This window comes from Stenella coeruleoalba, assembly GCF_951394435.1.
Source record: "Stenella coeruleoalba genome assembly, chromosome: 21".
NCBI classification, from domain to species: Eukaryota; Metazoa; Chordata; class Mammalia; order Artiodactyla; family Delphinidae; genus Stenella; species Stenella coeruleoalba.
The window spans coordinates 10711232-10729362 of NC_137167.1; the positions used below are offsets into that span (position 1 = coordinate 10711232).

Sequence of the window (18131 nt, forward strand, 5' to 3'; positions counted from 1 at the left end):
TGTCAGAACTACATTCATGCCATCAGTGACATGAGTGGAGTTTTGCTAAATTGCATACTCAACAAGCGTTTTTTCAGAGACTATTTTTGTCAAAACATTGTCGAATTGCAATTATGGATTAGCAACCGATACGAGTTTGGCAAAATAAGAGAAAGTATTCTGTGAGAATAAATTTCTATTCAGAATTGACAACAAACCCTGTTATTGTTATTGATAAATCATGTGCTGCATATCCTTTATATGAGTAAAATTTATAATATGTGTTTACTCACGTATTTTTTTCCTGGAGAGCCAGTTGTTGAACTTTTATCAGCATACTACGGTGCAGACCTTAATCCTTATCAAGGTATTTCTGACATTTTACTTTAAAGGGTCCTTTCACAACCAGAAGTTGCACTTCCGTTAAAGCTGTGTGTGAAAAAGTTTTGCTCACTTGACTCAATTATTCTCAAAGCCTTAACATGTAATCCACCAATCCACCAGCAGGTGTCACTGTGGTGTAGGGTCACAGTCAGAAGGACTCCAGTTTTGAGCTTCCTAGAGAAGTATTGTTGGAGTTGAGCTGCTTCCAATTAAGTTACACACTGAACATCTCCTCAAGTCTCTTTATAGAAAGACATGTCACACCCAGGTTCTCCGAAAGCAGGCAGCACAGTAACTGAGGCATAATCTGCTGCGTTCTGTTTGCTTACTTGTTTTGCATTTTTAACACTGCTATTACATATATGTTCAGAAAGCCCCAGATACCTTCTGTTTAGCTCTAGAGCTGTATATGGCTTGCTGTTCAAAGTGTGGTTCACGGACCAGCATCCCAAGCATTACCCGGGAGCATGTTAGAAATGCCGCGTCTCAGGCCGTGCCCCAGACCTACTGAACAAGAATCTGCATTTTATTAATGTCACCAGGGCTCCTAATACACATTCAAGTGAGTGTGAAAAGCACTAGTGTAAATGACCCTTATGTTGACAGTTACTGTGAAGCTAAAATAAGAACAAGGTGGAAACATAACTTTCAGCTTCATTGGTCAAGAAAATAAAGTTAGTGGGCAAGAGAGCAATATTTCCCAAGAGAGATGTCTGATACTTTCCTTCGTGCGTGTTAGATTGCCTATCCTTTTTTTCTTTTTAAAAAATTTTTGGACAGAAGGACCTTTCTGGATTTTTTTCTGCACAACCTGGCCTCGGCTAACTTCCCCAGTGTTATCTCTCGCCACCTCCCTTCCACACTCTGTATTTCAGCCACGCTAAATTACCTGCCAGTGCGACCTTCTTAAAACTCCCATCTGATAAATTTCTCCACGCTTAATGTGGCTTCCTGTAGCTCTTAGGATAGAGACCAAAATCTCTGCCATGTTTTACAAGGGCTCCTAAGATCCAGCCCTGTCACGCTCTGTGGTCTCCCTCCTCAGCGCCTCTCTCCTCCTTAGACTCACTGTTTAGCCTCAAGTGCTCTCTCTACCTCTCTTTCTATCCTGAGACTTGGTCCATTCTGTTTCCTCTCCCTGGAATGCTCTACCTGCTACCCCAACTTATCTATTGCTTGACTGATACTTTCCTTAAAGAACCTGGGGAGCCTTTTGCAAATCCCTTAGTGCATGAGTGTCCTTCATCCGATGACCCTCTAATACTTGCATTTTCATTTCATAGTGTTTCTTAGATTTCGTAGATTTCGACTGTTTCTTAGATGTATCTTTTCCCTGGTAGACCACTTGTGTATAAAGGATGGGAGTATGTCTGTCTTGTGCATCCAAAGAGTCTACCATGGCCATCAACACCTTACCTGTCTGGTCCTTGATCTTTCTACTTTCACCACCTCCTGCCACTCTTGCCTCCCCGCTTCCCTTGTTCTCCCTGCTCTTCCCCAAACATACCAAGTACCTCTTGCCACAGGTCTTGGTCCTCGCCGATCTTCTGTGTGGCCCCTTCCTCATTTTCTTTAGCCTTTTATGTCTTTCCACCCAACCCTAGCAGAGTATCTAGAGGCAGCCTTCATGGGAGGTGTGGTGATATGCCTTGGTTTAGGTCTTGTAGCACATTTGCCTTTTGTTGGATTGCCTGTTATCCACGGATAAACAGGAAGTAGCTGGTCTGTATTGTATACATTTTATAAAGGTGTGGCTCTGAGCAAAATTCCCTTTCCCCACGAACATCAGGTTGCTGAGGTCTGCTTCTCCACAGGCTCAGATGAAGATGATGTAGAAGAGAATGGAGAAGAGGTTGCCATTGCCTCTGGGGAGTAAAGAGCTGGGGCAAAGGAGACTTGGAAGATGAGGGGACTGAATAATAGTGAGGATTGTTTATTGTTATTTGGTTTATCTATTAAAGTCTGAGAAATGTCTAAGACCTTTTCCTTCCTCATTACTCACAAGTTTACAAAAATAATATTATTGATGCAGGGAAGAGACTAAAATGAAGCCCAACAATCCAAGTTGGGCTTTTTCTTGGCGTGAAAAGAAAAGCTGTTGTTTTGAGAACAAACGTGTGTCTCCATTCTTTCCTTCATTCAGCTCCCTGCTTAGAGAGCACCCACCCTATGCAACGTCTTGCGTTTTCTTACACTGACTGCAACACTTACACACACCAAACCTCCAGCCCCTGATGAATTTATCCTTCAAAGCCTTGCAAGTTAAACTTGCAAGTTAAACTGTTCCTATGGGAAACCTTTCTCTGATTTATTCCCTATGAAGAATTCCTCACTTTTTCCCTACCTTGATGTGTACAGTTTTATTCACATGATTTAGTTTAACACGTAGTTAATTCAACAAATATTTGTTAAGTGTCTACCCTGTTCCAGGAAATGTGCCAGGTGCTGGAATGATGAATGTGAAAAAGCATAGTGCCTCCCTGCAAGCGTTCACAGCCAGTTTGAGAAGCCCACTCTCGATGGACGAGACAGAACGAAAATCTCAAACTCAGAAACGTGAAGTAGCATGGTGTGTCCAGAAAGCAGCCCCTGGCTTGGTATGACCGGAATGTAGGTTATAAGGAAGGGATGATGGGGGAGCATAGTGAGAGATGAAGGATGACGCAGGCAGTAACAATAATAATATTAATATTAACTACTACTACATTTATTTGCCAGGCACTGAGCAAAGTAGTTCACAATAGCACAGAGATGTTGAGTAACCTGTGTAATACCACACAGCTTGTTGGTGGTGGAGCCAGAGTTTGTCCCAGGTATGGTGCAGTATGAGAATTTGAATTTTATTATAGGTAAATCATCAGGCCAACAAGCATTGAATGGCCCCCATCTATGCATGAAACACTTTTCTAGCTAATATGCATGTCTGTCTTCCCTATGAGTTTGATTTCTCTGAGGGATGGAAATCTTTTTCTATTTATCTTTGTCAACCTCATAACTAAGGGAGTGCTTGGAGTGAAGCAACCATTATAAGGAATTATCGTTCCTTCTCCCTTCTTCCATCCTTGCCTTGCTTAGAGCAATGCCCTTCTACCTAAGGATTAGAGCTTCCTCTAATCAATAACCCCAGCATCTTCTCATCTCTTCCCTTTAGAGCTAGTGAGAAGATTTAGAAGGTAAAAGAGATTGTCATTCTTTTATTTTCCCTTAGGTCATGCTTTTTCTTAAGTGAATCTTTGGACAGAGAGCAGCTAAGATGTTCTTTGAAGAGGAAAGACCCATTTTTAAGAAATACCAAAGTCTAGTGTTATGCTGATGACAGACGAGAAGCGTATGAAACCTTACAAGAACACCCCATGACGAACACTCACAATTCTTGGCTGCCCGCATTTACTTTAGAGTGAAATGAAAATGACGGGACCTGGTCACCTCATGTGATGAATGGGGCAATCAGCCTAGTGTTACCTTTGCAGTACCAAGAAGTTGTGTCATGGAAGTAATGGTCACGGGTCCAGCAGCAGAATGAGAAAAAGGAGAAGTATTAAGAAAAAGGGAACTCCCAACTTTCCAGATCCTACGTAGAGATACCAGCCTCTCTTTTAATAGACCTTGTGAGAATTAGTTAGTTTTTTTTTTTTTGCCATCGTTATGAAGCTTTTATTAAGGGCCTCCTGGGAAGTAGTGCTCATGGGAAGTTGTTTGATTATTTATTTTTTTTAATAAATAAAAAATGTAGAGTTAACAGTGTTGTGTTAGTTTCAGGTGTACAGCCAAGTGATTCAGTTAGGCATATAAATGTATCCATTCTTTTTCAAATTCTTTTCCCATTTAGGTTATTACAGAGTGTTGAGCAGAGTTCCCTGTGCTGTACAGTAGGTCCTTGTTGGTTGTATATTTTAAATATAGCAGTGTGTACATGTCAATCCCATATTCCCAATCTATCCCTCCCCCCACCCCTCCCCGCTGGTACCCATAAGTTCGTTCTCTAAGTTGTGAGTCTGTGAGAATTAGGTTTTGTCTAAGAAGATTCTACTGTTGCTTTGCTTTCTGAAAACATACTTGAACATAATCAGTTACTATTCTTAGACCCTCTAGATGTTGTATATTTCAGCTTTTCCCATAGATAAATATGACGTATCGATAGCAATATGCCTTCCCCATCTTTTCCATTCTGAAATACTTGCGTATTTCTAAAACTGCGCCATGTGATTCTTAGAGGTGGGAAAGGAAAGAAATTGATTGGGAATGATAGGACACTTGACACAGAAATTTGACATACGGTACATTGCTGGAAAAGCACAGAATGTAGGCAGGCTATACAGTTCCTGGGTGTTGTGTACACAGCCTAACAGTCTCTGGAAGAGTACAATACATTTTAATATTGTGTCCAATAGATTCACTAGGCCTTACATAAATACCTAAATGTTAAGGGAAACATCACAGTTATCTTAGGTACTGCGTTCATGAGTGAGTTTAAGAATATAAATTGAGGGCTTCCCTGGTGGCGCAGTGGTTGAGAGTCCGCCTGCCGATGCAGGGGACGCGGGTTCGTGCCCTGGTCCGGGAAGATCCCACATGCCGCGGAGCGGCTGGGCCTGTGAGCCATGGCCGCTGGGCCTTGTGCGTCCGGAGCCTGTGCTGCGCAACAGGAGAGACCACAGCAGTGAGAGGCCCGCGTACCGCAAAAGAAAAAAAAAAAAAAAAAAAAGAATATAAATTGAAAAGTGTATAGGGGTTTGTGCTGATGTATAGACGTCTGCCCAGCACTCTTCTCAGCGGAATACCCTCTGCCTTGCCCCCCATGTCTCGTGGGTGCCCCTCTGCTATCCACTGGGTGCTCTTTTCCTTCACAGAGTTGGGTGTGGGCACACGGCACACAGTGCCCAGCTGGGGCTCCACATTGCCCTGGCTGAGCTGATTAGTTCCTGGTGAGGCAAGGGACGCACCAGTGAACAAAGTGTTTGGCTTCTGTTTCTCTGCCAAGGATGGCTTTGGACTTGGGTAGATTTAGATGAGGCCTTTCCCAGTGTATGAAGATGAACAAGACAGACAGGTGCCTCTGCTGGGGGCTGCTGACTCATGCATTGCTGCCTCCGAAGGGTCTGTGCCCAGAGACCGCCCTCCCTCGCAGACTGTCCCGAGTGCCCCTGTGGATCCACCCATACGTGGAGGACTCTGGCCACGGCTGCAGGCTTCGCTTTTCACCTTTCTTCCTCTCCACCCCTATTCTGAGATTTCTCAATAAGTCAGCTGCTTTCTTGTGTTTGTAAACAAAGCAGGGGAAAAACCTCCCTGGATAATATCTCAGGTTCCAACCACTCCACGCTTTCCTGGATGGAGTTAAGTGTGGACACAACTGGGGCTTAGAGGGAATTCTTATAGCCACTCCAAATCCCGGGGAGTTCATCAGATGGCACTGGAGGACTTGCGCCTTCTTGGGAAGCCTGCCCGAGAGCAAAACCACTACTCTTCCCGGAAAAGAAGAAAAGGGTCCATGAGAAGAATTATTTTATACTTCTGGCTGCCACCTTCAGCGGGCAGTTAAGATTGCCCTCTTGAGTGGCCTCTGCTGATTAATAGAAGGAGTGAAGAAAGAAAAATGGAGTTAATGTTGCAATGAAGACATGACAGAGCCTCTGGTTTCCAGGACTGGCCTGAAATGAATTAAAGCCAGCTTCTACCAGCAAATCTGTCATGCTGCCCTGCAAACAAGGCTCCTAGGCTGGGCCAGCAGGAATTAGTCACGGCGCACACTGGCAAACCTTACAGACCAGGGAATGAAAAATGTGCCTCATCTGCAAAAATTACCTTTTGGAATTTGTACAGTGTTTTCCATTACCCACTTTCTTTTCTCCAAAGGCCAGTCATCAAATCTGCTTGGCTGGCTTCTGCTTCTGCTATACCATTAAGTGTACAAATTTGTATGTGAAATGCAGTCCCAACTAGCTGTGTGCCTTTGGATAAACGACCTCATCTTTTGGGACCTGAGTTTCGCCTTCTGAAAAATAAGGAGGTTGGCATCTCATGATCCTGGTACTTTGACTTTTTTGGAGATTAGAAAATAATGTATCAGACATTTATTGACCACCTGTGAAATGCTCATTTGGTGAAACAAAATGTTGACGATAAAGTCTTTTCAAGAGTTTCCAGCGTCTGCGGGGAGACGTGCATTTAGAAAATGTGTTATAAAAAACAGTGATAAGGCCAACAGGACTGTATGTACTTAGAAGACATTTAACAGTGTGTCAAAATGGGTTTTTTAAATAAAGCTTTTTTTTAAATTTTAATTTTATTTATTTGTTTTTTGGCTGCATTGGGTCTTCGTTGCTGGGCGCGGGCTTTTTACTGTTGCGGCGAGCGGGAACTATCCTTCGTTGCGGTGCTCGGGCTTCTCACTGAGGTGGCTTCTCTTGTTGCGGAGCATGGGCTCTAGGCACGTGGGCTCAGTAGTTGTGGCTCGCGGGCTCAGTAGTTGTGGCTCGCGGGCTCAGTAGTTGTGGCTTGCAGGCTCAGTAGTTGTGGCTCACGGGCTCAGTAGCTGTGGCTTGCGGGCTCTAGAGCACAGGCTCAGTAGTTGTGAGGCATGGGCTTAGCTGCTCCGCAGCATGTGGGATCTTCCCGGACCAGGGCTTGAACCCGTGTCCCCTGCATTGGCAGGCGGATTCTGAACCACTGCGCCACCAGGGAAGCCCTCAAAATGGGTTTTTCTCTGCCCCAGAATTGCAGCTGGAGGAAGGTCCCACGTATGCCACATTCCAAAGACACCCCTGAGCACACAAGCCAGTGCTGCCTCCTTAGGGCTCACTGGGAGGGACCAGAGTCGTGCTGGCCCCAGCCCCACCATCCACTGTCAGGCGAGAGTGTTGGGAGAGCAGGGGCGTCTTACAGCACGGTGCCCCAGGTGAGAGACCATTGCCTCCCATTCCTAAAGCCAAACAAGAGGGCTTCTAATAGAATTTTTCTTTAAGACTGGAGGGAACTTCAGTATGTGGAGATTGGCAGCTTGCTTCTTGACTAGCCGTGTGCTGAGCTGTCGGCCTCCCAGGGGCACTCTGATGTTCCTGTGCGCTGTGAATGCTTTCAGGGTTATTGGTGGAGCATGCTGGAATTCTAGGGCAGAGCTTACATTGTCCTTTTGGGTCTCAGAATCTCACAAGTTCCCTGAAGTCTGGGGACATCCTTGGACCAGCAGAGTTCAGATCTAGAGATTTCTGAGGATGAAGGACCCATTGCAGGAGGCCAGGCTAGCAGGCTTGATGGGTTGTAATATAAGGTGTTTGGGGAGAAGATGGGACAGTTTGCACCTCATTCAAGTTCTTCATTGGCCTTAGAGGGTGTAGGAGAGGACTCCAGCAGTCCTGGCCTCTCTCTGTGAAGAATACCAGGTTTAACCGAGAAGTAGCAGTGAGCCTGCCTAGTGAGCACAAGAGATGGTGGCATCCTTCTGGGAGAGGCCCTCAGTTGTGGAGGGTGCTTGGTTAAAGCTAATCTTTTTCTAAGAACATCATCACCCCACCTACTTGGCAGCCACCAGCCGCGGGTGGAACTAGACTGTATCAAAGTGAGTTTGGGGAGAGCCCCTTACCACGCAAGGAGATTCTGGTCCACCATGCCTCCTCTCTCTTTTCAACACTTGAGGGATGTAAGGCTAGGAAAGGAGAAGGAGGAGGGGTCTCAACCAGATCACGAGACCTTCTGGTATCTAACAGGTACTGGAAATTAACGGAGTCTGCTCCACGTTGTTAAGGGAGCTACTGCCCAGTGAGGAAGAGGGAATCCACGTAGCCCAGTTGCAGATAGTTCCTGTTCCATATTTATACACCAGTAAGCCGAGAAAATTGGAACATTAAGTTAAAGTATCATGGTGGCGAGACTAACTCTGCTTGGGGACACTCAAGGACTCAGTTGAGTAGAGGAGACAGGCTCCATTAACATTAGGGCAAATCATAATTGATAAGTGATAGAGGTATGAATAAAATACGGGGGGGGGATGGAGGCAGACTAAATGGATTCTGATTGGAGGTGGACGGTTGCTCTGAAGATGTGACATCTGAGCTGGAAATGAGAAATTTGAAAGAAGGAAAAAAGGGTGGGCTCTCACGGTACAAGGATCAGAGTCAAAAAGGCACAGAGAGCAAAGAGTGTAAGTAATCTGCTATGGTTGGAACAGGAAGGGAGGACATGCTCCCCACAGGCACTTTCAGGATGCAACGATTACTATCTATGAAATACTCTCAAGTGTCCAGCCGAAACACACCTCCTAAATTCAAGACTGAAATTTCCAAAACCCTGCTGTACATCTATCTGATGATCAAATGAGCACCTCAAATTCGACACACATGAAACCAAATTTGGAAAAAAGCCCACCCTTTTTTTCCTTCTTTCAAATTTCTCATTTCCAGCTCAGATGTCATGTCTTCAGAGCAGCCATCCACCTCCAATCAGAATCCATCTAGTCTGCCTCTACCCCCCGCCAACATTTTATTCATACCTCTATCACTTACCAATTATGATTTGTCCTGAAGTTAGTGGAGGGAGGGAAAAACCAGGATAGAATTCAAGGCTGTTCCAACTTGGCTTAACTCGCTTTTCCAGCCCTAAGGATTGTGGACTTTATATGTATTGACAATAAAAAGCCATTGGAGTATTTGAGAACACAGTTTAGAACATTTTAAAGATATTACTCTGGCAAACAAGAGCTAGAGGGAGAAGACAGCAGAGAACAGATGGGCACTGAGCAGGATTTTGCAACAGTTCAGTTGAGAAGTAACGAGTGTCTGAGTCAGAGCATGACAATGAGAATGAAGATGAGGCAGCAGCTCTGAGAGTTAGTGAGAGTCACTGGATGGTGCTAAGAGCTGCAAAGGAGTCCAGTAGGGCTTCTAACTTGGTCTAATAAGTAGGTGATGAAGGCTATGGAACATGGGAAGGGGAACAGATTTGCCAGAGAAGAAGGAAGGAGGGGAAGAAAATAATAATGACCAGCATTTATTGAGCCCCTGCTGTGTACCATCACTTTTCTGTGTGGTTTACACATATTAATTCATTTTATCCTCATCACAACTTTATGAATAGATACTGTTATCATCTCCATCTTACAGATGAGGTTAGATAACAAATTTGGTATAACGTGTGTCGAATTTGAGGTGCTCGTTTGATCGTCAGATAGATGTACAGTAGGGTTTTGGAAATTTCAGTCTTGAATTTAGGAGGTGTGTTTTGGCTGGACACTTGAGAGTATTCTATAGATAGTAATCGTTGCATCCTGAAAGTGTCTGGGGGGAGCATGTCCTGTTATAAGACTGAGAGAGACCCTGGGAAACTGGGAACTCCGCCATTGAAAGAACAGGGAAGAGAGGAGTGTGGCAGGGACGGCCAGCTCTCACCATAATCCACATCCTCTCCTTCCTGGGCACATTACTCAGCCTCCCTTGCAGCTTGGTGTGGCGGATTTCTAGCCAGAAGAATGTGTGAGCAGAAGTGATGTGGCTATACTCCATGCAACCTTTCACGTGGGCTTTTCCATGTTCCTTTCCCTTCCAGCTGACTGGGATGGAGACCTCCAGGGAGACCATCATATGTAGTTGATGAATCCTCCATCAGCCTGGGTCTCTGAGTGATGCATAAAGCAAAGCATTCCACACCCTCACCACCAACCACGATGACTTGAAACTGTGCTGGGCTGTTAGGTGAGCAAAAAATACATTGTCTATTGTTCTTGAATCATTATGTATTTCTGAGTCTACTCTACGGTAGTTACCTACCCTGACCAAAGGAGAGAGACCTGCAAAAGGCATTAAGAAAATTAAAGAGGGAAGAGAATTTATCTCTGTAGTTGCATCTTATGCAGAATTCATATTTCCTTCACAAGGGAGAATTTGCTTAGGTTTGATGTGTGAAATCAGTCAGTCAAGTGACTTCCCTTATTATAAAATTTCTCACAAAACAGGTGAAGACCTAAATCCAGGGGTGACTTTTTAAAAAAACTGTTTTCTCAAAATCTCTCCCCAAACTTCTGATTGCGTCTGCTGTCACTGTTGAAGTAGGAGCAAGTCTAGGGTGAAACTCACTTCACACGCAGCAGGAACAAGCTTATTGCTTCCTTTCAACCACTTGACTTGTACATGCTCTGCTCTGTACAATCTGTCAGAGTCCCCTTTCTTTGCAAGCACAGCACAAAGTTAAGGTCAATCAGCACACAACTGTAGGAACATTGCTGTGTTGAAGGAAGACTTCCTTACCCTTTGTAAGTGCTACCTGATACTGACTGAGGCATCGTAAGGAGAAAAAAGCTTAATGTATCCTGCATATTTTGCAGTGCAATGTATTGTGATTACCGTGGAGGATGTATCAGAACTTTGGTTGAAAATGAAGCACCTTTCCAACAGCATTTTGCACAGGAATGTTGTAATGAGTTTTGCAGACGCAAAACATACTGTCCAAATCATCAGGACACATTTCAGACATTTTCTAGGACCAGCTGCTAAGTCATGATTCAGACACAGGCTTTCCTGCAAATTCCAGCTCAAGCCACCTGCAACTTTGAACCGTGTGTGTGTGTGCGCGCGTGCGCGTGTGCACGCGAGGACATGTGTATGTGGCGTGTGTGTGCAAGAGACCTACAGAGGCTGGACAGAGACCTCACCCACTTGTAAAATTGGCATCCTCCGTATTAAGATAAACTTGGGTGGCAAAACACTTAACTGTTATTTAAAGGGAACAAAGTCCCACATAACAGGAAAGCCTACCTTGGAAATAAGATCTAATTCGCACTGAGTGCCAAAGGAAGAAAGAAGGAATTGAGTGTGCCTTCCCTCCTCAGTCATATCCGAGAGACAGCCAGTCTCGTAAATTTCACATCAACCTAGTTTGGCCTCTAAACCAAATCTGCCGTAATGCTATTTGTAGATATAGATTGCTGTCTTTTTCATTACTGTTATCAAATGATGCATTTGCGGCTCAGCTCCGAGCTCCTTGACCCATTAAGTGGATTAGATTGCCTGTTGCCTTTGTCCTTTTGGCTTTTGTTTTATCCTCAAATATTCTACCCTTCTGTTTTACGTATAGAAGGTACATGCATGATTATGTATGGCGTGCACATACACACGCCTGCAACTCCAATTAGCCCAGCAACCCCAGCCCTTCTGTTTTGTAAGAGGACTGTGTTCAAATCTCTTAGCAGAGTCATCAATCCTTCTCTGTAGCACAGCCGCGGCTGAAACCCTCTGAGGAATGGCACATCACGAGCCCACCTCAGGGCTCCTTGTCGAGCTACGCTCAGCAAATTGGAGATCATGCTCCCTATTAAGCTCCTGGCTGGTGTATCACGGCAGACTCATTTTCTGGAGCAGCTTACGCCCCGACCCTGCATCTTTCTTGTGCATGATAATCACCACTCCAGCCCACAGGAGCTGCAGCAGAAAAAAAATACGAGTTCAGGACAGGTTTTGATGGTGCTGTTAATATGAAAACAGATGCTCTTGTATGGCTGAAGAAAAGTTAAGGGGAAACAAGCGAAGAGAGACACAAAGACCAAGGATTCAATCCTGACTCTTGAAGCCGAAGGATAACTCCAGTAGGCTTCCATGATTGGCTAAACATTTGCTGAGGGTCCACCATGCACGATGTACCATGTTAGGTAGTGGGGAGGCAATGGTGAACATGACCAGTGTTCTCAGCAGCAGCTAGGCAAGGGGGTGTAGAGTTGAACAAGTAATCTTTGTAAAGAGTGCTAGCAATTGCTATGGTATATGCACTTAGTATGTGAACAAGTAATCTTTGTAAAGAGTACTAGCAATTGCTATGATATGTGCACTTAGCATGTGAACATTCAGAAGGGGCCTCTAACATATTCTTGGGGAATCAAGGAAGACTGCCTGGAGGAAGTGCCATTTGGGCTGAGGTGTGGCAGAGTGGTAGAAGAGCTATTTCCCTAGGAGAGCTCTGAGTTTTTGGTAGATAATAAGGAATACTCAGTAGCTTGTCTCCAATGTGGCCACCATTAACTTTTTCCCTTGTGCACAGGTATGCCATTCCCCCATTGAGAAGTGGAGTCTATTTCCTTCTCCCTGACTTTGGGCTGGTATTAGTGACTTGGTTTGACAATATAATGCAGCAGAAGTGATGTTCTGGGTCAATATCTTTGGGGAAATCCAGTGACCAAGTAAGAAGTCCAGCTATCCTGAGACCACCCTGCTATGAGAAGCCAAAGTCATGTGAAGATGTCTTAGAGGTTGAGTGAGATGCCAATGTAGCCAATATAGAAGAGTGACACGGCCATAACATGACAGCTATGAGACCGTTTCTCCAAGAACTGTGACCCCCAGTCCTGTTTAAGTATGCTTTTATTTAAAGCTTCCCAACAGAAGTTCGTTAAATCATGGCTGAGACTCCAGTGTTTCGCCACCAGACCTTCCTGTCTTACATGCCCATATTTCATAGTTTCACCTGCTCTCAGAGTGACATCTGAGGAGGGTGTGCGAACACAGTCCCCCCTCACCTTCAGACCTCCTCTCTCTGACCACCATTGTTCTCTCAACTTCTCATTCCGAGTTCCCTGGGAGTAGTCGCCCAAAGAACTACTGTGCAAGTGCTGCAGATTTGCTCTGATGTTTAATCACCCGTGGAAACCATTTGTTTAAGCAATTAAGAATTTGGGTATAGGGCATTTCTAGGGATTAATGACCAGGTGGTAAAACCTGACTGCTTACAGCCTTGACAAAGACTGTTTTTATCAGCAGGAAATGACCTGCTTCAAGGTGACTGATGATATTTACTTGGAAAATTAGATGAACAAGGGCACAGATTCATTTTGAGGGATTCAAGGATGACAGTATAGTGAAAGCATTTCTTGGGCAAGACTAGCTTCCGGGTTAGCTCGTTGAAGCATTTTGCCCTTGGTTTTACACACAGAGGAGCGCTCTGTAAACATTCTTTTAAGTGTATCCTAAAGGGCTAAAGTCAAGAAATGAGCAAAATATCTGTATCACTGTTGTTGAGATATTTAAAGTTCAGCAGGGGACTTCCCTGGTGGCGCAGTGATTGGGAACCCGCCTGCCAATGCAGGAGACACGGGTTCGAGCCCTGGTCCGGGAGGGTTCCACATGCCGCGGAGCAGCTAAGCCTGTGCGCCACGGCTGCTGAGCCTGCGCTCTAGAGCCAGTGTTCCACAACAGGAGAAGCCACCGCGATGAGAGGCCCGAGCACCGCAACGAAGGGTAGCCCCTGCTCACCACGACTAGAGAAAAGCCCTCACGCAGCGACAAAAACCCAATGCAACCAAAAATAATAAATAAGTAAATAAATTAGTTTAAAAAAATAAATAAATAAAGTTCAGCAGGAATATGAAATTGTGTGATGCAGTGGAAAGTATAGTAGATCAAAAGTTGAGACCAGGGCACTAGACCAGATGTGTCATTTCTTACCTTTGTGACCATGGACAAGCCACTTCACTTCTAAGTTTATTCGCGTGTAAAATGAGACATGTGGAAGAAGTGATCCCAAAGGCAATCCCAGCTCTGTCATTTTGCAAGTATAGCCTCAGACTATTATCATCAAGTCATCTAGAGAAAATCTGATGCAGTCAGAAATATGATGTTGTACCGGTGTAATGCTCTTCTTTTTCTGAGGCAGTCGAAGAATTCTGCACACACCAGTCACATGGGCTACTTGGCAACCTGTTTTCATGACTGAGTGAGTTGCCTGGGAGATACCATGCTTCCCACTCTTGCCAACCCTGTCTCAGTGCCTGATGTGCCCACCCGCCTGCTGTTCTTCCTGGTCTTGTCCATAGAAAGCCCTTCCTACGAACAAATCAGAAAGGATAACCAATAAGCTCACAGTTGTTGGGAAGGGTTTATTTCATGGATGTCAGATTTGGAAGAAGTTTCTGAATAATGGATGGGCTATCGGCAAGGAAGCCTTCGGGAAGTTCACAGGGGCTGGAAGGGCAAGCTTCAGGTGATGGAGGGCAAGCTGCCATTTCCCTCACGCCTGACGCTGATGGCACAAGTTCTGGTTCCTTGCTGGATTCAAGCTTATCTACCCTCTTGAAAAAACAATCCAGTGATGTCAGGGTAGTACCTCTTTTTTTCTCATCATAGATGATGCGGTAGCACTGGGTTGCATTCTGAACGGCTGCTGCAACCTTTGTGTACCGTTCTACATTCGTTTGGTTCCTGTGCCTCAAAATCTAACAGTGCCTCCTCAAATAAAGAAAATCCCCTGCCATTTCCTGCATCGTGAATCTCTTCAGTTCTTCAGTTACTTCTTCTTCCTCTTGTCTGTCTTTGTCCTTTCTCTGAGCCTCCAATTCCTGGTGCTTCTTAGCAGTACCAGCTACATCACTGCTGCTTTTACGCTTGCTTCCGGACATCCTGGGCTTGAAATAAAGATACTGTACTACTGTACTCTACACAGTACTGTACAGTAAAGTACACAAAAGCACAACCACTTGTAGAGGATGCACGCGTGTGACAGTGTACGCCAGACACATGAACTAACTTGCGTGATTGGACATGTGAACGCACATTCGCATCTTTAAAAGTTCACAGTTTGAAGGTTCATGTGTAGGGGACTTACTGTCTAATTTCAAACTGTGATCAGAGATCATGAGACATATTTTTATTTATTTCCCCTGGGTACTGACTAAGAGCCTGGGCACAATAGAGGATGATACTTAGAATCAGAAATTGAAATGTTGGAGGAGACAGGACCTGAGAATTCATCAGTCAGCTCACTTCACTGAGGAGGATTCTGAAATCTAGGTCTGCAGGTGTTGAATGGGCAGCAGAAGAGTAGAACTGATTTCAGGTGTCCTGACTCCCAGTCCAGTCATCCTTCCAGAAGGAAGTTCTGCTAGAGTTTCTCTTGCCTCTTCAACCAGCCCTCATGTCTAAGATCTCAGGTGACTTTCTGACAAAAGGTCATATGCTCTAGAATGTTAGGGCTCGACGGAGCCTTGTAGATCACCTAGTGACTAGACTAGACTCTAGTCCAAACACCTAACTCTACAGAGAGGAAAACTGGGATCCAGAGAGAAACTAAGTTCCTACCATCAGCCAGAGACAGAGCTGGGGCTGGAACCCACGTCTCCTGGTGGAACTTAGCCCTCTCTTTCCTGACTTCTTTTGCATTGAGTAATCCTTACGATTCCATTTGTCTCCTTTGTTGGCTTATTAGCTATAACTTTGTTTTGTTATTTATTTAGTCATTTATTTAAGGTTTATAGTTTGCATCTTTATCTTTCACAGTCTATGTTCAAGCGATATACCATGACTTCACTTATGGCATAAGAACCTTTCTTTTCTCTCTTCCTAGCTTTTATGCTATTGTTGCCATGCATTTTACTTACACAGATGCTATGAACCCCAAAATACATTGCTATTATTTTCGTTTGAATAGTCAGGTATATTTTAAAGAGATTAATTAAGAAGAGAAAAGACTTATATATTTACTCAAGTGCTTACCATTTCCTGTCCTCTTCCTCACTTGCTGTAGATCCTTGTTTCCATCTGGTATCATTTCCCTTTGGTGATACACTTTTTCAGCTTTTATAAGTCAGAAAAAGTCTTTCTTTCATCTTCATTTTGTGAAAGATATTTCTGCTAGATTTAAATTGTAGATTAACAAACTCTAGCTGTCTTGGTCACTCCAGTCACTCAGATTTGTCTCTTCAACTCAGGGAATTGACTGGGCTTCTCCTGGGTCCCCCCTCCTCAAGCTGCAGCCTGTAAGCGCTCTCAAGGCAGTCAGCTGGGACAACCTTAGGGCTCATCTCTTAATGTTTCTCACTTCTTTTATTTATTTATTTGGCCACGCCATACAACATGCAGGATCTTGGTTCCCCGACCAGGGATTGAACCCATTGTTGCAATTATCACTGCCTTAGAGCCATTGTTCTGTCATTTTCTCTGTTGGGAATGAATTTTAATATCTATCTTCTCCTTGAAGTTGCATCTTAAATATTACTGATTAAAGCAGGCCTTCTCTGATCCTTACTCATTGTTCTTTATGATCGCTGGCTGCTTGTTTCCTTTGTTGGATGTTCTCATTTTATAATTATGGATTTATGCATTTGTTTACCTGCTTATGAGCTCACCTGCCCCTGTTTGCCACACCCACACCAGAGTGAGCTCCACAAAGTGTAGGCACCATGTCTATTTCATTCACATCTATTTCATCTCTGTACACCCAACACCCAATACAGTGTCTGGTACCTATTAAATTCTCAACCCAGAAGAGCTGGATGTATGAGACCATTCCCTGGCTTATATATTCCTTCTCTGAACTAGCTTACTTTATCATGTCCTTTAACTTTCAGCGTGAACCCTTCTGAAAATGTGGAGCACACGCTAAGGAGGTGGCATCTGGATATCCTACTTGCCCAGGAGGAGACCACTGTTGGAATACCTCCTGCCAGATGGTTCATCAGGCCATAGTCTGACTCTGGTGTGATGTTTCACTGGATGTGGGGAAAATTTCCAGTAGCAGGACTCAATCCCCTAAACAGGGCACCTCGAAGACCAAACAGACATTGTTCAGAGAGAATTGTGTCTTTAAGGCTAACAAGGAATCTGCTTAAAGGAGAAACCACTGAATCATAGAATAAGGCATCGCATGGATATTCTAACAGGGAGGTAATGAAGAGAGATTACCACCCTCGTATTCAGTCACTAAATATTTGCCTCTTAGGGCCATCACAAAAACAACGATTATAATAACTCATTTTTTCAAGAGCATTACATTTGCAAATGATGGGACCAACAAGGGATTCATTTCCAAAGTACACGAATCTTGATATTGAGCTTATATAGCTCAATATCAAAAAAAAAACAAAGGCTAGGGGCAACCTAGAAGCCACTTGGAAATTCGTCTCACAATGTGGGCACAAAAATCATAATTTCACCTATTTTGAGGCCAGAATTCATCCTAGAGACCAGCGTCTGGCTTTCTTGGGGTCCTGTGGCCATAGCCATGTAGGAAAGAAGGATTACAGAGGCTGGAAGCCAGACCATGCTAAATACATCAGAATCCAGTGATGAAATGATGCATCTTAAATATTTTAAAAGTTTTTATTGGTTAAAAATGATGTATAGAAACAATATGGAGGATACATCAATAACGTATCAAGGTTAAGTTGGGTGGATGTGGCAGGGAAGACTGGAGTCTAAGAAGGGAAAACATCTTTATTCAGGATGCTAAAAACAACAGCTTTGTACGCCATGTTGAACATTACTGTCGAACACAGCCAAGTTATTACATATCCTCGATCTAGCTTACACCTGCCATACAAATATAGTGGTACTAAAAAGAATTTTTAAGTTAAGCCTCTGCTCAGTGCACTCTCTCTAAAAAATATGTTGCTACTTTTAAAATAGCTATAAATGGAGTAAGTTCAAAAGGTAAATGTCCCAACAAAATAAAGAGCATTTCTTATCACTTTGGCATAATTTTTTTATTATGGTATTTTCTCTTTTCCTACCTCCTCTCTTCAGGCAAATAATCAGCTTTCTCTATGTGGCCTACGGGGAAGGATGTGACAGGCAGAAAGCATGAAAGGCTTGAGAGGTTGTGTTCTGTGTTCCCAAAGCCCCAGCCCTTGGGGGAATTTAAGGATTCACTTATAAAACAGTCTCCAAAATCCACTCCCATCCAAGATAAGAAAACAATTCCTCCAAGGCTAAGGAGGGTGTAAGAGCGATGGGGAGGATAAGAGCGAAGAAATCAGTATGATCCTAGGAGAGAAACCTGCACATCCTCTCCAGCAAAGG

General features: G+C 44.1%; 1 protein-coding gene across 4 annotated transcripts in view; it reads left to right on the forward strand.

Moving 5' to 3' along the window:
- Positions 1 to 18131, forward strand: part of FUT10 (fucosyltransferase 10) — a 267866-nt gene that overhangs the window by 105926 nt on the left and 143809 nt on the right. For 3 of the 4 annotated variants that reach the window (XR_013825466.1, XR_013825467.1, XR_013825468.1), the window contains one exon: positions 9904 to 10049. The gene's annotated coding sequence lies outside the window, so the exon portion shown is untranslated. Of the gene's footprint in view, positions 1 to 9903; positions 10050 to 16681; positions 16734 to 18131 lie in introns of those variants that run through there. The other variant, XR_013825469.1, reaches the window with a different exon arrangement.